The 20,990-nt window shown below is 42.8% G+C and overlaps 1 protein-coding gene across 2 annotated transcripts in view; it reads left to right on the top strand.

Moving 5' to 3' along the window:
• The first annotated feature begins 2,372 nt into the window (after positions 1–2,372).
• The window catches only part of NAV3 (neuron navigator 3), a 1,008,138-nt gene continuing 989,520 nt past the window's right edge, over positions 2,373–20,990 (top strand). Inside the window, exon 1 of one of the 2 annotated variants that reach the window (XM_069764543.1) lies at positions 2,373–2,872. The gene's annotated coding sequence lies outside the window, so the exon portion shown is untranslated. The remainder of the gene's footprint in view (positions 2,873–20,990) is intronic. The other variant, XM_069764542.1, reaches the window with a different exon arrangement.

Here is a 20,990-nt window from a genome sequence, read left to right as displayed (position 1 = left end):
AAGCAGAAGAACAAGAGGCTGCAGAACAAAGAGCAGAAGAACATTAAGCATAACACTTAATATCAGAGCAAAAGATATTATCTAAATTATATGCAGAAGAAGACTAAGCAGTGTATGGGGGTGAGTCCGTTCCTCCTCGTGGTGCCCCTGGATAAAGCCTGATGCTGCAGGCCAAACTGAACGCGGACAAATGTAACTCTTTTGTGACAGGCAGAACGGAAGGTGTAATCTTCAAACTTTTATAGATAACAACTACAGGAATGCCTGTCACAAATAAGAATATGATGAAGAAGTAGAATATGAAGAATAATAATAATTGAATAAAAAGAATATGAAGAATGTAACAACAAAAAAAAAAATAGGTAGAAGATGAAGAAGATGATGAATAAGGTGAAGAAGAAGTTGATGTCAAAGATGCTGATGATGATGAAGAAGAAAGTGTGGGAAAAGTAAAAAAAAAAAAAGGTGAAGGGCGTGGAAGTAGTGAAACATCAATATCTGCCAAAATAAAAAATATCTTAACATAGTCAATATCTTTGTAACTCCGAATGTCTTAAAAAAAAATAAAATTATTGCTATTCTATTTGATTGGGCTAAACCTCTATGCCTTTAATGTCTCCGCCACCTCCCCCAATACATCCTACATTATTCTTAGTTGTTTTCCTTCATGTAGAATGAACCTACAAGGAAAGAAAGGGTTTATTTTAATTCCGATATTTTGGTCCCATTGACTTGCATTGGTATCGGGTATCGGCGATATCCGATATTTTTCGAATATCGGCCGATCCAATCCGATACCGATACTTTCCGATATCGGAAGGTATCGCTCAACACTAGTAGCCAGACGATGACGCTGGCACAACACCTCCAGCCTTAGGTGCTATCGTGCTTTTGCCACTACCACCAGATGCACCACCACCACCATCAGTACCAGCTGGCAACCACCGCCCACGGGCTCTTCCACCAGACTTCCTCATTTTTTGGAAAATCTAACCGATATAACAACCGTTATATGGTACTGTAAAGCAAGGTAGAAGGTGTATATAAACTTGTTGAGAATTTAAATCTCCCTGCTTTTTGGGGAGACAACCAAAACTCAGGCCCTGTGCATAAAACAACGCAATCTAAGTGGCAGAAAGTGGCTGGCTGATATACGACAAACTAACAGGACTGAAGTATATCCACTTTGTGAGAATTTGAATCTCACTTTTTTGGGGGGAGACTGAACCAAAACTCAGGCCCAGTGTATATAACAACACAATGTAAGTGGCAGAAAGTGGCTGGAAGATATATGAAAAAATACAAGGACTGTAGTACAATTTCAATCTCCCTACAATGATCTCAGGAAAAGTATGGCAGCAATAAAAAGGACAGCTGCACACAAAAGTGTGGACAAATAAACAAGATAACTGTGCCGAAAGGAGCAACAGGATGTTTGCTTTTAAAAAAGCAGTTGGTTTGCACAGCAGCGTGCACACAGCAATGCAGCTATGAGGGAGCCTTATAAGGCAGCCTAATAAGCTACAGAGCTGATGCACAAAAATATAGCCTCCACTGTCCCTGCAAACAAATGGTGGTGTTCGACAGTGTAAATCGCTACAGCACAAGCGGTTTGGGGGTTAATCTTCCCTCCCTAACTATATCCCTTCTTCTGATGCAGCTGCAGCAACCTCTCCCTATGCTAAGATCGGCAGAAGTAAGATGGCGGTCGGCGTGCACACCCCTTTTGTAGCCCCTGTGACGCCGCAGAAAGCAAGCCAATCACTGTCATGCCCTTCTGTAAGATGGTGGGGACCGAGACCTATGTCATCACGCTGCCCACACTCTGTGTCCTCCTTCATTGGCTGAAAAATGGTGCTGAAAGCATCATACGAAACGCGACTTTGGCGTGAAGATCGCCGACCTAATGGCCGATCCCACACTAGGATCGGGTCGGGTTTCATGAAACCCGACTTTGCCGAAAGTCGTCGATTTTTGAATTTGTCCGATCCGTTTCGCTCAACCCTATACGGATGTACAATATGCCATACATATACGATGCTCAGCACACTGTGATTTATGCTTCTATGAACTCCACCATAATAGTGAAGTTCATAGAAGCACTATTGCTGCACATGTAAGAACTGTAAGGTGCTTATATTATATTATGTTACCTAAGAACCTCACGTTTTTACCTGTACAGCAACAGTGGAGTTCCCACATGCTGGCGCACAATGTATGGATATGTTAGTATATACTGTATATATTTTCTCATTTATTCCAGTTTCTTGACATTTTACTTTACAACCCTTAGTTCTTTCCTAGCAGAATGTGGGGTTAGTGGTCCACCTGCTGGTATTGACCTCTGTCCTCCTGGATGCCCTCCAAGCAGAGGGGAGAGGGAGGCAATGATCTGCTGCCCTGGTGGCACTCAGTGCCTGCTCTCAGCTGTTACCCAGCATCAGTGGGGGTGCTGCCATGGTGCCAGCTGGGGGAGCCTTGCAGCATACAAGGGGTTAGCAGTATTGATTGGTGTGCTGGCCAGGCTGTGTGCAGCATGCAATGATCCAGTATCTGCTGTGTGCAGAGCCTGCGTGGCTGCTGCTTTTGTGCCTGGAAACCAAGGAACAGCGCCACTTGCTGCAGAGCTCTCAGCCCAGACTGGTGTGAGGATGGCATGCTGCTTCCAGGCTCTGGCACGGTGACGAGCTGATCTGCAAGCCTTGTCCCCCGGGGAAGGAGTCCTGGCAGCAGGCATCACTGGGTGGCACTAGGTGAATGGGATGCAGGGCTCAGCCTTTCCCATCTGGAAGAGCATTTCCATAGTAACCTGCTAAAAAGGGTTTTGCACTTGACCAACCTGGAATTACACCCCTGGAATGGCATCTGTCAGGTACCCTTCCTTCCTTCCTTCCTTCCTTCCTTTTGCTTTGTTTCATGCTTTTTGTGATTATGTATCCCTGGATTGGGGGCTTCTGCACATTGTGTCTTCTAAGGTGATGCTTAGGGAAATGTAGGCAGCAATGAAATGGTCTGTGGTGGGTGTGTAATGCTGGGTATTGTTGTGTGACCCTCTCCTTGCCCATATGTGTGGGGGGCTATGTCATGCTGTAGTGGTGGATCACTGGCATGCCCCCTCCAAGGGGCTGTGGACCACTATGTGCCTGAACATGTGATGCTATGCTAGTGTCTGCCTCATGTCACAGGCACATGCTGGATGTGCTGTCAGTGCTGCCCCTACACCAGCTTGCCATTGATCTAGCAGGGAACATTAGTAATTCATCATCACACATGCACAACAGTTCCTGCCAGACCCTAATGCTATTCCAAGAGGACTCAGTGCGGATGATGCGGCATACAGAATTCTTCTAAGACTATGATTCTATCTTCCCAGTGTTACTTGTGGTTATATCAGGATGTTGCTGCTCCACCACTATGACATGCTTTTTTGGATTCATTGTTAGAGAGAATTCTCCTCCCATTGTACTGGAGCCAACAAAGGGAATATTCACACCTTTGTCTAATTTAACTGCTGGTTGTAAGATAATAGAAACTCCCTCCCTGTTGTAAAATAGCTAAATTGTGAGTATTGTGCCTGGCCCTAGTGAGGATGTGCCTGTACCTTCAGCTATAGTTTAGCTTGTAATTTGGTTAGTTCCCAAAAACTAAATATTAGGTAAAGAAATGCTGAAAATCTCCCTTTTTTGTCCATGGCGGTCCGCTTGGAGCTATCCTTGGCTTTCTTTAATGAATGAAACTCTGATGGGTCATGGAGTCATAAGCTGCAGCTCTAACATGTAACTGACTTCTTGTTGTATCCATCCGGTATCATGATGTGTATAACATTTGGATGAAGCATAATGTTCTCTCCAAGCGTGACTGCTTGCTATTCACATTTTGCTTTACTCTGGATATTGCCTTCTTAGGCTAGGTTCACACTCGCTGCACTGTATAAAACATAGGAGCATAATCATGTGTTGTGATATGGAGGGAGGATGATGTTCTCTTCCCATCTGTACTGGCAATGACCTGGCCTTATCACAGGGCAGAATGCCTGAATCGCTCCTTCTATAGAAGATCCAAAAACACAAGTGTTGTTCTTTAACACAGAGATGTGCAATGTTCCAACCATGGGTGGCCTTTCTATAATTCTTGAGAAAGATCCGGAACAGTTACATCGTTGCATGTACCTGGATCAACTTTGTTCTTTGTTTCTATGGTGTTTGGATGTTCCTTGGACCTCAGACGTAATGTCGCTTTGTACCTCCAAAGTGGAAGAAAATTGATCTGTTGACATGCTTTTGAGGCACACGTAAAGACGTTTTTGGTCTGCTGTGTATTTGCTTGCAGAAAATCTCTTAACGTAACTGTGAATTAGATTTCAAGAAATCTCATTCATGTAATGCTAAAAAAAATATGCAACATAAACTGGTGGTTTCTGCACAACTGAAGTCTGCAGCTGAGGATAGGACTGGGGATTTTACCCTGTACAAGTAATGAAATGGGCATAACACTGTTGTATATTGGCAAGGGAACTGGAAGCAGATTTTACCACTTCAGATTTCACTGCAGATCGTTCGCTGTGAGAGGTCTGCATATACCTGAAAGGGAGTCGTTTAGCAGTTTTGACCCTCTAAAGTACTATTCTTGCTTAATAGGCTTTAACATATCCTTTCCTGAGTCATCCAATGTCTTCTCCAAATCTGCTGGAGACCTCCCCATGCACTTCCCTGGTGATCGATCTCCCAACAGACACCGGTAGTACTATTCGTGCTTAATAGGCTTTAACATATCCTTTCCTGAGTCATCCAATGTCTTCTCCAAATCTGCTGGAGACCTCCCCATGCACTTCCCTGGTGATCGATCTCCCAACAGACTCCGGTAGTACTATTCGTGCTTAATAGGCTTTAACATATCCGTTTCCTGAGTCATCCAATGTCTTCTCTAAATCTACTGGAGACCTCCCCATGCACTTCCCTGGTGATCGATCACCCAACAGACTCCGGTAGTACTATTCGTGCTTAATAGGCTTGAACATATCCATTTCCTGAGTCATCCAATGTCTTCTCCAGATCTGCTGGAGACCTCCCCATGCACTTCCCTGGTGATCGATCTCCCAACAGACACCGGTAGACTCATTGCCATAGTGCGCATGAGTGATTGAGAATTCATTTTCAGTGTTACACTAGCGCTGTGATCGGCAACATGAATATGGGGGAACTTGTTTCCCCAGCTGTGGTGGCACTTTAGGGAGATCATGAGAGTCGAAAGGTTCCATGTAAGCAGTGACCTACTGTATGTAAAAAATGAAGGTCTTCAGATTCCGGTTCTTACTTTCAGAGACTCTTTGGAAAATTTGAGCAGCTCCCCGATTTGTCACTATGGAAAATGCACCCATTTTTTGTTAAATTTATATACTTCATTTTCTAGGCTATTTTACCTTTTAAAAAGTCTTTTGCATGCACACATATTGTTTACTGTGAAAAATGGCTTGAACTTGAAATATTTTCTATATCATTAAAATATCCTGATGTTTTGTGTCCTTACTGTGTTTCTATGATCACCGACTACATATAAACCCCGTGTTGTCCAATCTTCCAGTCTGTTCCATACTTCCTATGACGGGTGTTGTAGATTTGAATGTTTAGGCCATGTTCACAGATTGTTTTTTTTCAGACATGTTTAATCCAAATGCTCCAAAGATTGAAGATATTAATTTCCATATAAAAATGACTTGCTGTTCATATATCAAGCCGTTAAAATAAGTGAGCGGACCGTTCTTATACTCTGAAGAAGGGCTTCAATAATTAACAATATAAGTCGATGGGAAAGCTTAAAAGACGCTTTGCTTCAAAAATCTGCTGCAGTTTCTTCATTGTTGAGTTAAAAAAATGTCAGTACAAAAGATGCCAGAAAAAACTCAGGGATGATCACAAAAAAAATAACCTGCTGGAGGTTCAAACCGTCAGTGTTCATGAAATGACAAAAAAAATCAAAAAGCAGGAGACACTTCAGGAAACCCTCCTTTTCTGTTATTTTGTAAACCTGAAGCGTCTTCAGCTTGATAAAGGGATGTTTTTGGCCGCCTGAAAAAGACACATACCGAAACGGGCAGCATATTTTTTTAAATACAACCCTGCAAAGTACGGTAGTTAAAGGGGGACATTCTAGAGTTTAAAGGATTGTCCAGGTTTGGGATGAAAGTCACACTATGTTACTACAGACATCTGGATGCTAAACGCACGGTGTGCGCATCGCACGCTACTAGGATTCTGTGAGCAGGTGGTCACATGACAGCTAGTATTTGATTTACATACTTCTGGCCACATTCCTAATAGACATGCAAGGTCTTAATACAAGTTAACTGAGCAAGGCTGAGCATGTCTAGTCGGCATGTGACCTAATTTATTCAAATTTCTCTTGCCGCCTCCACCGGAGAATCCTGACAGCGTGCAGTGCACACATTGTGAGGAGTCAAAAGTCTGCAGTCACATAGAATGACTGCAGACTTTAATCCAGCCCCTTTTGGGTGGATTCACATATGGCAGATATTAATGCAGACATTTCTGCAATTGACCATCCATTTGATTCAACTAAATGTGGTTGTTTTAGCTGGAAGCACATGGATTTTTACACGTTGTAATAAGATGAATGAGATAGTAAAAAAAAAATTACAACTAAAACTGTTTAACATCTACTCTTGAAGAGCCCTGGTACAAGAGCGTTTTTTCTAACACAGCCTTAAAGAAGTAGTGTACATTAGTACCATTGCCCTTTAAGTCCCAATGTTTGTCTCCTCTGACAGCATAGTAACTGGATTTTGTTGGGAGGGAAATCATTTTTATTATTTCAGAATTGCCATGCAATATTTGAAACACTTGATATATGCAAAACTCAATATACTGACTCTCTTGTCTGTCCTTGTCCTCTGCAACATGTTTATTGTTAGGACTGCTGGTAACGTACCTTGAAGTGATGGAGCTTCTACGATTCATTGTTAGGTTACCATGGCAATATATTTTGACGATCCATATGGGTTTTGTCCTTAAGTCAACGACAGAGCAAATTCATTAACCTTGACTCTATTTTTTTAAACATGTTCTTATATGCTAATTATAATTTATTTTTTTTCATAGCAAACCACTTTTAGACATGTAACTGGAAGATAATCCAGTGGCATAGCTGCTGTCAGGGCTTAATAACACCTGATCCCCATGTCACACAAGAGAAAAACATTGCAAATGATGTCTCGTAAAATTTTGCTAGACAAATCGATTCAACAACTCCTGAGGACTATATATATAAAAATATATATTACACAGTGCCTTGAAAAAGTATTCATACCTTTTACACATTTTTTCATATTGCACCCACGAACTTATATATATTTATGTGATATAACAACACAAAGTAGCAAGCACTTGTGAAGTGTAACGGAAATTATATTTTTCTGAATATTTTAAAAATATAAGTCTGAAAATTATGACGGGCATTTGTGTTAGGACCACCTTTCGCTGCAACTACTGCTGCAAGTCTTTTTGGGTATGTCGCTAACAGTTTTGCACATCTGGAGGCCGAAATTTTTGCCCATTCTTGGCAAGCTACCTTGAGCTCAGTGAGATAGGATGGAGAGCGTTTGTGAGCAGCAATTTTTAATCTTGCCAAAAATTTAGGACTGAGCGATGACTGTGTCATTCAAACACATGATTATGCTTTGATCTAAACCAGTGTTTCTCAACTCCAGTCCTCAAGACCCCACAACAGGTCATGTTTTCAGGATTTCCATAGTATTGCACAGGTGATAATTTCATCACCTGCTCAAGCATTATTCCATCGCCTATGCAATAGGAGTTGAGAAACACTGATCTAAACCATTCCATTGTAGTTTTGGCAGTATGTATGAGGCTTGTCCTGCTGGTAGGTGAACCTACTGCCCAGTTTTAAGCATTTTGCAGTCTCTAATGGGTTTTTCTCCAGGATTGCCCTGTATTTAGCTTCATTCATCTTCCCATCAGGTCTGACCAGCTTTCTTGTAGCTGCTGAAGAGAAAGCATCCCCACAGCATAATGCTGCCACCACCATGTTTGACGGTGAGGATGTTAGGGGTCGAGTTCCCGCTTCTGCACAGGGGGAATCTCGGGCCGTTTCTGCTGCAGTCTCCCATTCTTCTGCCGCAGTGGAACCTGCTCAGCGGAGACGTCAGTCCTTGAGTCTGGCTCAGTCTCACTCTGTGCTTAGGCTTGCTGTTGCTTTTCCAGCTTTGGCATCAGCGAGCCGACGCTTTTGGGACTAAGTCCTGCTTTTTCCCTTCTGAGCATGCCCAGGGTGAGATCTCCTGTTGGAGATCGAGGGTCACATGCTGAGATGCTGCAGCGGTTCCTATTGGTCCTCTTGGAAGTTCCTGAAGGTGCTAACTTCTGTGGCAGCTTCCCATTGGTCCTTTATTGGAAAGTCCTGAACATGCTGCAGCCCAGCTATATAAGCTTCGCATGACCGCACGGCCATGCGCTAGTGTACAATTCTATACGTGTGTTTGTTGTGAGTGCAAGTTGTTCATTAAATACCCTTACCCTATTGTATGACTGTTCGCGTAAGGAGTATGGCTGCTACCTAGCGCCCGACTAACCACTCAACGTGTTACACCCGAATCAGCGTCTTTTGCTGTGACCGCCAGTGCGGCGCCACGCGCCAGTAGTGCGCTTCCTAACCCACGTCCGGGTGTTTAGTGGTGTCTGCCAGCACGGCACAGTTCGCACTTCGGTGCTATAACTATACCTAACACACCCAGTTGCGGTGTTGTGCGCAAGTAGTCTGTACGGACTTCAACCCTGAGTCTTGGGATTGAGTTCGCTGACTCCTTGCTTGCACTCATTAGTGCGGTATTGCGGACCTGTGGCTTTACAGGGTTCGCTTCCACCGCCATATAGCGCTGCCATTTACTAGCAGCAGGTTTTCACCTGCACGGTGGACCCCGGACTGCGAACGCACCAATATTATTTCACCTTATACTTGGTGCGTTCCGCCAGTCCTAACAGAGGATGGAGTTTTCAGGGTGATGTGCAGTGTTATTTTTCCGCCACACATAGCGTTTTGCACTCTAATTTTACCAGAGCACCTTCTTCCACTTGCTAGCTGTGTTCCCTAAATGGCTTTTTTCAAATTAGACTTCTTATGGCTTGCTTTAAAAAATGTCTTTCTTCTTGTCACTCTTCCATACAGGCCAGATTTGTGGCATGTACAACTAATAGTTGTCCTGTGGACACTCCCACCTGAGGTGTGGATCTTTGCACTCCTCCTGAGTGCCCATGTGCCTCAAGGCTGCTTCTCTAATTAGTTCACTCCTTGCTTGGGATGTTGGTTTAGGTGGACGGCGATGTCTTGGTAGGTTTGCAGTTGTTCTATACTCCTTCCATTTTTGGCTGATAGATGAAACAGTGCTCTGTGAGATGTTCTGAGCTTGGGCTATTTTTTTTTTATAACCTAACCATACTTTTCTCTTCTCCACAACTTTATCCCTGACCTGTCTGATGTGTTCTTTGGTTTTCATGATGCTGTTTGATCCCCAGTGTTCACAAACAAACATCTGAGGCCTACACAGAACAGCAGTAGTTATACTGAGAATAAATTACATTTAAGTGGACTCAATCTACTAATTATGTGACTTCTGTAGGCAATTGGTCACTTACATTTTTATTTAGGGGAATTGAACTACAGGAGGCTGAATACAAATACAGATCAACATTTTTAGATTTATATTTTGAAAATAATTAAAATAATTTCCTATACACTTCACAAATTAAATTCTTGAATTGGCATAGCACATGAAATTTCTATAAAATATATTTGTGGGTGTAATGTGAAAGTTTGAAAAGCTCACAAGGTATTAAAACTTTTTCAATGCACTAATATATATAATCTATGTAGACTACTTGTATGAATTCGGATTTGTTTCTCTTCGCCTTCCATTGCTGTAGGAGGATTGCTTACAGCTTCAGTTCAATTATTTACATGTATGTCTTGTTCTGAAGAGCGCTTAGAGAATTGGCTTGTTCCGTGTTTCTGAAAAACCATAATGTAAGTATAATGCAGGCCTCATTGATCCCAGTGCTATTACACAACAAAATGCTATAAGCTCAGGATGGGAGACAAAGATCAGACTACAAGGAGTGCTCTGTTGCATAAATCTAACTAAACATTATACCAGGCACTAATAGGATTATCTTATTGTTAGTAAAATAAAAACTCCCTGAGTCATTCTACCAGACATCTTTTATTCAAGTTCATAAATCTAAAAATTTGACCTTACTGAACAGAGACAATAATGGTGTAGTACGCCTTGGTGCTCATTCAGATATCAGTTTTTCTCATATAAGTTCTATCTGTGTTTTTTCATGGGTAGGACCTATGATGGTTTATGGGGCAGTTCATATGTCCGTGTGTTCTTGTGGACTGAGTGGTCCATAAAAAATCACAGTGACTTGTCCAACTGTGATCCGAGTCTCTGATCAAAATAGCCAATGCAAGTCTTTGGGTCCTTGAAAAAATCGTCCAGCACTTGGTTTCCATCTGTGTGTCCGTTTTTGATGGACCATTTGGTAGGAGAAGCTTGAAAATCTTCCATCAGTTCATTTTTTCATCAGAGAAAAACTAAAAAAAAGTAATGAAACTGTACCAAAACTAAACTCTGGTAAAAACAAGTTCCCTTTAAGCATAGTGAGAATAATGCTTTAAATTTTACCTGTCACTATGTAAAAGTTTTTTTTTTAATGTATGACAGGTGCTGCACAGTGCTTCTGATTGGTTGAGGCCTGAGACCCCCAGTGATCAGTCACAACACTGCTCTGGAGTCCACAGTTCCTGCGTGAGTTGCGTTCATAGCGCTGTCTACCGTATGTGAGAATACACGTACAGACCTATAGGCTTACTACTGAGCCTGTGTGTGCAACTCATGCAGGTGTCCCAGGACCCAGACCACCACTCATCACCAGCGCCCAGACTTGGACTGGCCTAGAGGAGAACAGGAGAATCCTCTGGTGGGCCTCTCTTCAAAAGTGGACCACCACCCTCTTACATGAGCAGTACTTGGCGCAATATACGTGAATCACTATTTACAGACAGAGGCAGCATCTTAGTTATTCACCAATGTACCCCATTCATTGTTATATATTAGTGATTAAGGATAATGTTACATTTGCATTTAGCTGAAAAGGGAGGTCCTGGTAAATATTATATATATGTATTTTTTTTTTTTTATGTAACAACAGTTACACTTTAGATCAGAGCTCTGACTTGTGAATTTATGTCAGCAAGAAAGTATATGATTATATGATTTTCGTGTTCTTGATGTTCACCATAATAAATGCACACTATGGAGCCTTATATACCATGTGTTGGCGCATGATGCATTTGTTTTACCTCCATTACATCATACACTTGACAAAGTATATATTGAGGTGTAAATATGCAGTTTGTTAATGCTACATTAAATATAGTTGTATCAGTAAATTGTAAGTATACAGCTCACCAATAAACTTGAATTAAGAAGGTTGCATCAGAACCATCAGAACCAGATCTCAGTGCCCAAGGGTCTGACGCATGAGTGCTCAATGTTGGCATGCGATCAGAGCAGTGTGTAAAGGGGGCTGGCTGAGTGGCTCATGTTAATAGGAAGGCCAGCTTACTTTTTGTCACAGCTGATGCTTACATGTCACTGATGACATACTGTCTCAGAAAAGTCTCTCTTGAGTCTCTCTTGTGTTGAACCTAAGCTGGAAGTTGAATTGTTTGGACCCAGGACTAGCCCTGATTTCTTGAGATTGAGCCACCTTTTTAAAAAGTTGCCCATTTTCAGAAAATCTTAGTCCCTGTTTTCAGTTTGTTATAAAACAAACAAACCACGCTTTACTTACCGTCCCTGGGGCCAGTGCTGAGTCGCTGGTGCCGCTCCCCGTGTCTGGCTGTGGCATTGACACCATATCAACAGCTTATTGCAAACAGCTTCAACATCTCTTCTATAGAGTAAGAATTGGACTAGAATGGATAACCCTTTACGTTCCTGATGCTAGTAGGGCTTGCAATTTAATTTTACCCCTGGAATGTCTTGAAGTTTCTGGAAAAATGGGAGATACCCTGGGTGAGGACCAGCATTAAGTACTAAAGTGATATGAGCGCATGCTTGTTAGCAAGAAGCTAAATCTAGGCTTCTTGTTGTTTAAGGATGTTGTTTCCTTTCATTTAAAGTTTCTTATAAGGAACCAATCCAGACAGTAATCACCTTCCTCGGGTCTACAGAGGAGGCTCCCGGTGTTTGGCTGCTGCACTATTGATGCGACATCTGTATTGCAACCAGTGCCAGTCAGTGAGATCACTGGTTACAACTTGCTGGTCCTGCGCCATTCACATGACGTCCTCGTAGCACCCAAAGCCAAGCAGAGCAATCAGGGTCTCTGAGCAGGACTATATGGGAACACCCCGCCAAGAGCTGCTGAGGGCACTGATTGGTTGCCTTGCTGTTGATGTCGCGCCAGTGCCGCAACCAATGCCAGTAGCGGCGAGATTCATCAGTGGACCCGGTAAATGTGAGGACAGCGCAGATTGTTTATTTTATAAAAGCCAGCGGCCAGGGATTAACTTTTAATCAAAAGGAGCAACCCCATTATGAGCGTGACTTATTAGAGGTATTATCTGGCAGTCACTGATTAGGGTGATATTCTCTTGTTCGCTTTTTATTGCAGCACTCTAGCACTGGTCTTTCTTGCTTGGGTTGTCTGCTATTCCGTTCATAGCAATCATCCCTTCAAGATATTTTGGTCATCAGTAGATTCGAAACGCCTCGATTTTTTTTTTGTTTCTAACGGCAATATTGACAATAATGTTCATTCCCTACTATCGGCTGTCTTAGCTAAATCCTCCGCGCCGAGACTATTTTCTTTTTCTGTGCTTCTAATAGTGTCTAGACTCATGGTGACGCCTGTGTCATGCTAGCTTAGTGAAGATTGAGCGCATTTCCTGTGAAAAGCTAGGACAAACCATACATGCATTATAGCAAATGGGATATCGCTGACATTACGCTAACATTTCCCCAGGACTGTAGAATGTGTGTGGTTCTTATCCAACTCCTTTTATACCTTCCGGTTCCTCTGCGGATATTTCTAGAAATGTCTAGCATGTTGTAATCTTGTCTACATTTGATATCTGATGATACACACTGACTATCGGGAAATTGAGAATTCAGAAGCCAGCTTTGTGTCATTGGAAAATCCTCATTACGATTCTAGTTAATATACACGCTAAGCTGATTTGGGTTCGGTTGTATTTCTTCCAATTTTAAGTGTCAATCTTAAATACCTTAATCATAATATCGGTCAAAAAGTAAAGCCCTAACACGGTAAGGCAGATGGCGTTCTATATACTCGCTGTGGCGCTTCTTCTACCCCTTGTTAAATTGCGCACAATAGGAAGAATTTGTTAAGGATCTAATCTAGTTTTCCGGTGTGCGCACCAGGCGACCTCTACCCAAAGAAATGGAGAGCTTCATGAGCCCGAGGAGCCGCTCAAGGCTGTGGGAGTTACTATTCGTCATTATTTAATGAAGAAAAGTGACCAAGAAAAAAGAATATTGGATTATTAAAACCATGTTATTTTATTGTCTTGGCTTGATGCTCTAGGTCAGCTGATGACCATTTCCATTGTAGACTCTCTATGTCCTCGTTAATTCACACTCTGTATTGCATTTTTCTTTTATTATGGATTACCCTATGAAATGAAATCAGAATTTTCCATACACTAATAAGAACCTATTTTCTCCGCACTGAATAATTAAAGTGAAGGCCTACAAGCCATTGTTTTCATCCGCAGCTGGCAGAAGAAAAAAAATTGTAGTAGGCTTTTAATAAGTAACTTATTCCATGATATGAATCAAAATGTACCAAGGACTGCTCTTATCCGATAACATTAAATGGAATCTGTCACCAGGTTTTTGTTATAAAATCTGAGAGCAGCATAATGTAGGGGCAGAGACCCTGATTCCAGACATGTATCACTTACTAGACTGCTTGGTGTAGTTTTGATAGAATCCCAGTTTTCTGCTTTAGGGTCCGTGCAGACAACATATTTCCTGTTCTAGCGCGATCCATCAAAACACATCCGATTTTTCTTCTTCAGGCTATAAAAAAATAAAAAAATAAATTGCAGAATGCACAGTTTGCATCCGTAAATCAGATCGCACTCGGCCATGCAAGTCTCTGGGTAAGTCAAAAACATCGGACCACACTCGGATGACATCCACGTAGGATCCGATTTCCTGACAAAATGGAGAAGAGGGAGAAATTTTTCTTTTCAATCTTCTCGACATCTGAGAAAATCAGATCACACTCTGAATCAGAGTCTGATCAGAGAGTGAAGAGCATAATTTAACTGATTTATCAGATGAGAAAAAATATGGTTGTGTAACAATAGCGTTAGGTGTAGCAGTGGTCAGACTGCTGAGATGTGTATAACTCGGGCCGCACCACTGATTGGCAATGTATAAATGAAGCTGCCAATCAGAGTTGGGGCAGGGTCAATCAGCTTATCTGGACTGGCTTACATGTGAGGCCTAGTCTGGTAGTGATAACCTCCTGCTTATAAAATGCTGATTGTATTGAAACTACAGCCTAGTAAGGGACACATCCCTGGAATCTGGCTCCCTACCCCTAAATTGCAAAAACCTACTGTCAGATTCCCTTTAACCCCTTCCCGACCCATGACGCCACGTAGGCGTCATGAAAGTCGGTGCCATTCCGACCCATGACGCCTATGCGGCGTCATGGAAAGATCGCGTCCCTGCAGATCGGGTGAAAGGGTTAACTCCCATTTCACCCGATCTGCAGGGACAGGGGGAGTGGTAGTTTAGCCCAGGGGGGTGGCTTCACCCCCTCGTGGCTACGATCGCTCTGATTGGCTGTTGAAAGTGAAACTGCCAATCAGAGCGATTTGTAATATTTCACCTATTATAACGGGTGAAATATTACAATCCAGCCATGGCCGATGCTGAAATATCATCGGCCATGGCTGGAAATACTAGTGTGCCCCCACCCCACCCCACCGATCGCCCCCCCAGCCCTCCGATCTGGCCGGTACACTGCTCCGGCTCCCCTCCGTCCAGTGCTCCGCTCCCCCCCGTGCTCTTGTCCGCTCCCCCCGTGCTCCAATCACCCCCCCGTGCTCCAATCACCCCCCCTGCACTCCGATCCACCCCCCCCGGTGCTCCGTTCCACCCCCCCGTGCTCCGTTCCAGCCCCCCCGTGCTCCGTTCCACGCCCCCCGTGCTCCGTTCCACCCCTCCCGCACTCCGATTCCCCCCCCGTGCTCCGATCCCCCCCCTGTGGTCCCCCCCCACCCCATCATACTTACCGATCCAGCCGGGGTCCCGTCCGTCTTCTCCCTGGGCGCCGCCATCTTCCAAAATGGCGGGCGCATGCGCAGTGCGCCCGCCGAATCTGCCGGCCGGCAGATTCGTTCCAAAGTGCATTTTGATCACTGAGATATAATCTATCTCAGTGATCAAAATAAAAAAAATAATAAATGACCCCCCCCCCTTTGTCACCCCCATAGGTAGGGACAATAAAAAAATAAAGAAAATTTTTTTTTTTCACTAATGTTAGAATAGGGTTAGGGTTAGGGGTAGGGTTAGGGGTAGGGTTAGGGTTAAGGTTAGGGCTAGGGGTAGGGGTAGGGGTAGGGTTAGGGGTAGGGTTAGGGTTAGGGGTAGGGGTAGGGGTAGGGTTAGGGCTAGGGTTAGGGGTAGGGTTAGGGTTAGGGCTAGGGTTAGGGTTTCGGTATGTGCACACGTATTCTGGTCCTCTGCGGATTTTTCCGCTGCGGATTTGATAAATCCGCAGTGCTAAACCGCTGCGGATTTATGGCGGATTTACCGCGGTTTTTCTGCGCATTTCACTGCGGTTTTACAACTGCGATTTTCTATTTGAGCAGTTGTAAAACCGCTGCGGAATCCGCACAAAGAAGCACAGCGATTTTTGTTTCTCGTAGGTTTACATTGAACTGTAAACTCATGGGAAACTGCTGCGGATCCGCAGCGTTTTCCGCAGCGTGTGCACATACCTTTAGAATTAGGCTATGTGCACACGGTGCGGATTTGGCTGCGGATCCGCAGCAGTGTTCAATCAGGTTTACAGTACCATGTAAACATATGAAAAACCAAATCCGCTGTGCCCATGGTGCGGAAAATACCGCGCGGAAACGCTGCATTGTATTTTCCGCAGCATGTCAATTCTTTGTGCGGATTCCGCAGCGTTTTACACCTGTTCCTCAATAGGAATCCGCAGGTGAAATCCGCACAAAAAACACTGGAAATCTGCGGAAAATCCGCAGGTAAAACGCAGTGCCTTTTACCCGCGGATTTTTCAAAAATGGTGCGAAAATATCTCACACGAATCCGCAACGTGGGCACATAGCCTTAGGGTTAGGGTTGGAATTAGGGTTGTGGTTATGGTTAGGGGTGTGTTGGTGTTAGGGTTGTGGTTAGGGGTGTGTTGCGGTTAGGGTTGTGTTTAGGGTTATGGCTACAGTTGGGATTAGGGTTAGGGGTGTGTTGGGGTTAGTGTTGGAGGTAGAATTGAGGGGTTACCACTGTTTAGGCACATCAGGGGTCTCCAAACGCAACATGGCGCCACCATTGATTCCAGCCAATCTCGTATTCAAAAAGTCAAATGGTGCTCCCTCACTTCCGAGCCCTGACGTGTGCCCAAACAGTGGTTTACCCCCACATATGGAGTACCAGCATACTCAGGACAAACTGCGCAACAATTACTGGGGTCCAATTTCTCCTGTTACCCTTGTGAATCAAAAAAAATGCTTGCTAAAACATAATTTTTGAGGAAAGAAAAATGATTTTTTATTTTCACGGCTCTGCGTTGTAAACGTCTGTGAAGCACTTGGGGGATCAAAGTGCTCACCACATATCTAGATAAGTTCCTTGGGGGGTCTAATTTCTAAAATGGGGTCACTTGTGGGGGTTTCTACTGTTTAGGCACACCAGGGGCTCTGCAAACGCAACGTGACGCCCGCAGACCATTCCATCAAAGTCTGCATTTCAAAAGTCACTACTTCCCTTCTGAGCCCCGACGTGTGCCCAAACAGTGGTTTACCCCCACTCATGGGGTATCAGCGTACTCAGGAGAAACTGGACAACAACTTTTGGGGTCCAATTTCTCCTGTAACCCTTGGAAAATAAAAAATTCTGGGCTAAATAATTATTTTTGAGGAAAGAAAACGTATTTATTATTTTCACGGCTCTGCATTATAAACTTCTATGAAGCACTTGGGGGTTCAAAGTGCTCACCACACATCTAGATAAGTTCCTTTCGGGGTCTAGTTTCCAAAATGGGGTCACTTGTGGGGGGTTTCTACTGTTTAGGCACATCAGGGGCTCTGCAAACGCAACGTGACGCCCGCAGAGCATTCCATCAAAGTCTGCATTTCAAAACGTCACTACTTCAATTCCAAGCCCCGGCATGTGCCCAAACAGTAGTTTACCCCCACATATGGGGTATCACCGTACTCAGGAGAAACTGGACAACAAATATTGGGGTCAAATTTCTCCTGTTACCCTTGGGAAAATTAAAAAATTCTGGGCTAAATAATTATTTTTGAGGAAAGAAAACGTATTTATTATTTTCACGGCTCTGCATTATAAACTTCTATGAAGCACTTGGGGGTTCAAAGTGCTCACCACACATCTAGATAAGTTCCTTTCGGGGTCTAGTTTCCAAAATGGGGTCACTTGTGGGGGGTTTCTACTGTTTAGGCACATCAGGGGCTCTGCAAACGCAACGTGACGCCCGCAGAGCATTCCATCAAAGTCTGCATTTCAAAACGTCACTACTTCAATTCCAAGCCCCGGCATGTGCCCAAACAGTAGTTTACCCCCACATATGGGGTTTCACCGTACTCAGGAGAAACTGGACAACAACTTTTGGGGTCAAATTTCTCCTGTTACCCTTGGGAAAATAAAAAATTGCAGGCTAAAAGATCATTTTTGAGAAAATAATTTTTTTTTTTTTTTCATGGCTCTGCGTTATAAACTTCTGTGAAGCACTTGGGGGTTCAAAGTCCTCACCACACATCTAGATTAGTTCCTTTGGGGGTCTAGTTTCCAAAATGGTGTCATTTCTGGGGGATCTCCAATGTTTAGGCACACAGGGGCTCTCCAAACGTGACATGGTGTCCGCTAATGATTGGAGCTAATTTTCCATTTAAAAATCCAAATGGCGTGCCATCCCTTCCGAGCCCTGCCGTGCGCCCAAACAGTGGTTTACCCCCACATATGGGGTATCTGCGTACTCAGGACAAACAGGACAACAATATTTGGGGTCCAATTTCTCCTATTATCCTTGGCAAAATAGGAAATTCCAGGCTAAAAAATCATTTTTGAGGAAAGAAAAATTATTTTTTATTTTCATGGCTCTGCGTTATAAACTTCTGTGAAGCACCTGGGGGTTTAAAGTGCTCAATATGCATCTAGATAAGTTCCTTGGGGGGTCTAGTTTCCAAAATGGGGTCATTTGTGGGGGAGCTCCAATGTTTAGGCACACAGGGGCTCTCCAAACGCGACATGGTGTCCGCTAACAATTGGAGCTAATTTTCCATTCAAAAAGTCAAATGGCGCGCCTTCCCTTCCGAGCCCTGCCGAGTGCCCAAACAGTGGTTTACCCCCACATATGAGGTATCGACGTACTCGGGAGAAATTGCCCAACAAATTTTATGATCCATTTTACCCTACTGCCCATGTGAAAATGAAAACATTGAGGCTAAAAGAATTTTTTTGTGAAAAAAAAGTACTTTTTCATTTTTACGGATTAATTTGTGAAGCACCTGGGGGTTCAAAGTGCTCACTATGCATCTACATAAGTTCCTTGGGGCGTCTAGTTTCCAAAATGGGGTCACTTGTGGGGGAGCTCCAATTTTTAGGCACACGGGGGCTCTCCAAACGTGACATGGTGTCCGCTAAAGAGTGGAGCCAATTTTTGATTCAAAAAGTCAAATGGCGCTCCTTCCCTTCCAAGCCCTGCCGTGCGCCCAAACAGTGGTTTACCCCCACATATGAGGTATCAGCGTACTCAGGACAAATTGGACAACAACTTTCGTGGTTCAGTTTCTCCTTTTACCATTGGGAAAATAAAAAAATTGTTGCTAAAAGATAATTTTTGTGACTAAAAAGTTAAATGTTCATTTTTTCCTTCCATGTTGCTTCTGCTGCTGTGAAGCACCTGAAGGGTTAATAAACTTCTTGAATGTGGTTTTGAGTACCTTGAGGGATGCAGTTTTTAGAATGGTGTCACTTTTGGGTATTTTCAGCCATATAGACCCCTCAAACTGACTTCAAATGTGAGGTGGTCCCTAAAAAAATGGTTTTGTAAATTTCGTTGTAAAAATGACAAATCGCTGGTCAAATTTTAACCCTTATAACTTCCTAACAAAAAAAAATTTTGTTTCCAAAATTGTGCTGATGTAAAGTAAACATGTGGGAAATGTTATTTATTAACTATTTTGTGTCACATATCTCTCTGGTTTAACAGAATAAAAATTCAAAATGTGAAAATTGCGAAATTTTCAAAATTTTCGCCAAATTTCCGTTTTTATCACAAATAAACGCAGAATTTATTGGCCTAAATTTACCACTAACATGAAGCCCAATATGTCACGAAAAAACAATCTCAGAACCGCTAGGATCCGTTGAAGCGTTCCTGAGTTATTATCTCATAAAGGGACACTGGTCAGAATTGCAAAAAACGGCAAGGTCTTTAAGGTCAAAATAGGCTGGGTCATGAAGGGGTTAAAGTTAAGAATGCCACATGAATATGATGTTTTATATAAAAGAATATTTGCCCTGAAAACAAAAACTGTGAGTTATCGGTGCCAAGCAGTGCTTCTTTTGTCCAACAAAAAGGGAAAGGGTCATGAATTTGACAAGTATAGACAGCAAGTTTTTTTTACTTTTTAAGACCCCTTTGTAGTTCAAATTTTAATAGTTTAAAGGACTCATTCTTTCCATTTCCTATACAAAGTCGTATACTGTTGGAAACCGTGGAGTATTTTCTGAAGGCTATGAAATCCTTTTGTTTTACCAGTTATCAATACCATTTTAAAGGCCACATCTACATTCCCACCCCCCGATGTTATTAAAGGCATGTTTTGGTAGATCTTTTCTCTTATTATAGGGTGTTGATTAAAAACTTTTACTTCTGAAGCTCAATTCCTGCAGGAGACCTCACAATATACCATTCTGTGTCAAAGAATCAATCTCTTGTAGAATTGAATGTTTTGGTTTTTTTTGTGATCGAATGAACGGTTCTTGATCTGACTCACAAGTCTATTCAGCGGGAAACAGTTTTTCATTGCAAGCTTTTGTATACAGAAGCTATAATCTTCCAAAAGTCACAAATCTGCTAGGCTTTAGAAGTTCCTTAGAAGTAGATTTCCACCTGACGGCAAGGTACGGGAACAGTGACCTTGTGGGTTCAGTGTTTTGTGCAGCATTCACGTGTAGAAACATGTTGTTGCTCTGATAGAACTTTTCGAATGGTAGATTCATTTTATCATGTTAATATCGATAATTCAGTGAGGAAAATTACGGTACATATTATGTCTTTAGAATTCTAGTAACCGATTCTACCATGTATTCACTTAGTACACCATATTTCCTCTAAGGATCGGTAAGTATTTTACAAGTTTTGTTCCTACTTGGTTTCTTACGTTTTTGGAGCAAATTCATTCTGTAACTGGTCGTTTATTTGATCCAGAATGTGCACTGCAGTCAGAGGAAGAAAAACCAAACGCAATCTGGTGGATCTCATACCTTCCAACAGGCATATTTTGCCAGGACAATCCTGTGGCCCAAACCATAAAAGGACATTCTCTCTGTAAACCACATTCAAAAATGGCTATTCTTATCCATTTTAGGGGTGATCCCAAACATAAATGTCCGGGATGTCGAAATTGTTGCAAGTATT

The sequence above is a fragment of the Ranitomeya imitator genome, chromosome 4, assembly GCF_032444005.1.
Source record: "Ranitomeya imitator isolate aRanImi1 chromosome 4, aRanImi1.pri, whole genome shotgun sequence".
NCBI lineage: Eukaryota > Metazoa > Chordata > Amphibia > Anura > Dendrobatidae > Ranitomeya > Ranitomeya imitator.
Note: the sequence above shows the minus strand (reverse complement) of the source record. Positions and strands in the feature narration are given on the sequence as shown.